The following is a 3,423-nucleotide window of genomic DNA, read 5'->3' as shown; positions in this document are numbered from 1 at the left end:
TCTGTTGTTGCATTTACTAATTTTACTTTCTCAGAGATTCTATTTTTCAAATTTTTAGTCATTCATGCTCTTAATCTAATCTCCCTCTCTTCTATTTTGGGATTCACTAGTCATAAATATTCAAAAGTTGAATTATTTCATTCATCTCATGAATATTTGCATTTAAGTAAGGTCAAAAGTTTAAGCTACATAACTGACATTAAATTTGGAATTATCAAGAATCGGCCATGCTTAATGGAGTCTATTTTTTTTTTTACTCTTAAATAGCAAGAACAAAGCTGCCATTTTCTCTTCTAGCAGAATAGCACTTAGATTTGTAAAATCCAAATGCTGTTTTTTGAGGGGTTCAGGTCCAAATGTTGTTTTTTGGGGGGGTTCAGGGTCAGTGAATTTTGGACTACACCCAGATATGTTTCAGGTTCTGTGTTCAGGGATTACTCCTGGTGGTACTCAAGAGACCATGTGTGATTCTGAGATTGACCTGGGGTGGGCATCGTGCAAGGCAAGTGCTATCTCTGTGCCTAATAATATTATTCAAATTTATTATGTTCTTTTATATTTCAGAAAAATTTATAGTTCAGTTATCCAGACATGCTTGTTTAAGTCATGTTGTTTTTTACACTTAAAAGTAAGAGTATACAAATTGTACAAAACTTGAATTTCATATTATCTGTTCTTTTTGATCATGAAGCATATTGGATAAGTCAATATTTTTATTTATAAAATTTGTGTGCTAATTTGGAAACGTTAAGTATTTCTTTAAATCTAGGAAATTAATGTGTATTTAATGTTGAGATTAAAATTTTGAATGACTCAGAATAATGTCAAATTTGTAATTTTCAAATCCAATGAGGAAATTTGAACCAGGGAGTTGGAACAATAGCATAAAGGGAGAGCATTTGCCTTGCACACCACCAAACCAGGTTCCATCCCTGACATCCCATATGGCCACCTGAGCACTGCAAGAAATGATGCCTGAGAGTAGAGTCAGGAGTAACCTGAATGCTGCCAGTGTGGCCCAAAAACAAAAACTAAAAGGAAATTTGGATCGAAGACAATGGGCTTGCTGAAATGGTATAGATGATATCCAAACAGGCAGAAAGTGGTGGAGAGTAATAGAGCAATGATAACTGATCACTTTTAATATCTTTATAAATAGTGAAGATATTAGTTTTTTTGGCTTGAGGAGAACTAATTTTATTGGTTTTTCCCTGTTAATGATTTTTTCCTTTTTTTTCTAGTGTATTATTTGTACAGAATATTACAGGAAAACAGTTTACAAATAAAAAGCGCTAAAAAAAAGCGCTAAAAAAAAAAAGCAAAGAGAAATTGAAGCTGAAGTGACAGCACAGAGGTAGGTGTAGGTTGTTTGCCTTGCATGCGGCCAACACGGGATCAACATGGGTTTGATTCTGGATCCTATGTGGTCCCCTGAGCCTGCCAGGAGCAATTTCTGAGCACAGAGCCAGGAGTAACTCCTGAGTGCCACAGGGTATGGCCCAAAAACAAAACAAAGAAACTAAGAGAATTTAATTTGATTTTTCTTTGAGATTTATTACCATGGAAAAAGGCATAGGAGATAAATTTAAGAACATCATTGTACAACAAATAAATGATATAGTGTCTAATTGTCAGAATATAAATTAATATGTAATTTTATTGCAGGTAAACACTAGTATATATTTATATTTATATTTTAAATAATTTCATCTTAAGAACTCTACAAATTAAAACAGAAAAATTGTTTTCAGACATATTAGTAAATCTTATTTTGAATATTTTGAAAGATTACTTCATTTATAAGTTTAGCTGCTTAACTACTCACTAGAATTAAAACAGACATGAGAGATTATAATATTGCCATTCATTTATAATTTTTGTACCTAGTTATTATATATTGTATATAAAATTTGTAGTTCTAATTTAACTTTCTAAGAGGCTAGACTTAACAATATTTGTATTTACTTACATAGTATGTCATAAATTTCACTTAAAATGTATACACTTGCCTTCTTCTATGCTCAAAATCTTATATATATAATTCACGTGAGTTAAAGTTAAAATTATTCATGTAGAGAGCTGTGTGTTTTCAGTTATTTTTCAGTTTATCTGAGCCAAAGCTTTTTGTCCATACTTTAACATGTATCAACGTATATGAAATATCATTATTCCATATTATCAATATGGAATTTATTTTGTTTGAAAATTTGAAGAGCTTTCTGTTAAATTATGAAAGTACTGATATATCAAAGGCTTTACACAAAAATTATTTTTCTATTTCTGTAATTATACAACATGAGAAATAGTAATTAAAATGGTTATTGAGCAGCATAAATTTATCATATTTATAAAAATCAAGAATGATTTCTTTGTAAAAATCCTTATTAACTGATACCTTTTTCTTGGAAATTATTTTAATATAAAAATTTCAACAGCTAGATTTTATTTTGTTGTTATTTTCTTGTACTTTTTTTTTTGGTCACACTGGTGGCTCTTAGGGGTTACTCCTGGCTCTGCACTCAGAAATCGCTCCTGGCAGGCTCCAGGGACCATATGGGGGTGTCATGATTTGAACCAACATTTATCCTAAATTGGCTGTGTGCAAGGCAAACAACCACCCTACTGCTGTGCTATCTATCAGCCCCCCCCCTTTTTTAACTTTTAAGGTGATTATTTACTGTGTGATTTCAAAACAATGATATAGTTTTAAAATAAAGAAGAAATTCATAGGAAACTATGACATTCATCCAACATAGAGTTTCTAACAGAATTTAATTAGAATTTAATAGTGTTCTAACAGAATTTAACTAAAATAATGAAAACTAATTATAAGATGCCAGGCAAGGCAGAAAAGTAGAAAAATGAAGTGAGCTCTGTAATGGTATCTGCCTTACTACTAGTGACTTCGCAGGATAATGTATAGGGACAAGGAATCCAGAGAAGGTCCAACTGTACTTATTAAGTAAAGAAGATGGTGTTTAAATTCTTTAAAGACAAGGTACTGATATGACATAGGAAGAATTCTGGAAAGTCAAAATCTACACATGAAGAGTAGTCTGAAGGGTCTTTATAGTTCAGTAGAAGTTAGTCAAAGTTAGAAAAAGTTGTTCTTCCTGTGCTCGCTTTGGTAGCACATATACTAAAATTGGAACAATACAGAGAAGATTAGCATGGCCCCTGCACAAGGATGACATGCAAATTTGTGAAAAAAAAAAAAGTTGGTCTTCCTCTTTCCATAATCCAAAAGTCACATATTTTGTAAGCCATTGGGTTTTGCTTAAATAGTGTGGTGTTTATTCAACAGAAAGGAAAATTATCTCCAAGTTAATTACATTTAAAAGTATGACTTGAAAGATCAAAGAGTTTTGTTTTGTTTTGTGGCCAAATTGGGCAGTTCTCAGGGCCTAATACTGACTGTCAAGA

At 31.8% G+C, this 3,423-nt stretch overlaps 1 non-coding gene across 1 annotated transcript; it reads left to right on the top strand.

Annotated features, from left to right (window-relative positions):
• The first annotated feature begins 3,115 nt into the window (after positions 1 to 3,115).
• On the top strand, positions 3,116 to 3,222 carry LOC126010575 (U6 spliceosomal RNA). Its single transcript, XR_007496597.1, has one exon. It is a non-coding gene; the product is annotated as a U6 spliceosomal RNA (small nuclear RNA).
• The last annotated feature ends 201 nt before the right edge of the window (positions 3,223 to 3,423 follow it).

The sequence above is a fragment of the Suncus etruscus genome, chromosome 5, assembly GCF_024139225.1.
Source record: "Suncus etruscus isolate mSunEtr1 chromosome 5, mSunEtr1.pri.cur, whole genome shotgun sequence".
NCBI lineage: Eukaryota > Metazoa > Chordata > Mammalia > Eulipotyphla > Soricidae > Suncus > Suncus etruscus.
Note: the sequence above shows the minus strand (reverse complement) of the source record. Positions and strands in the feature narration are given on the sequence as shown.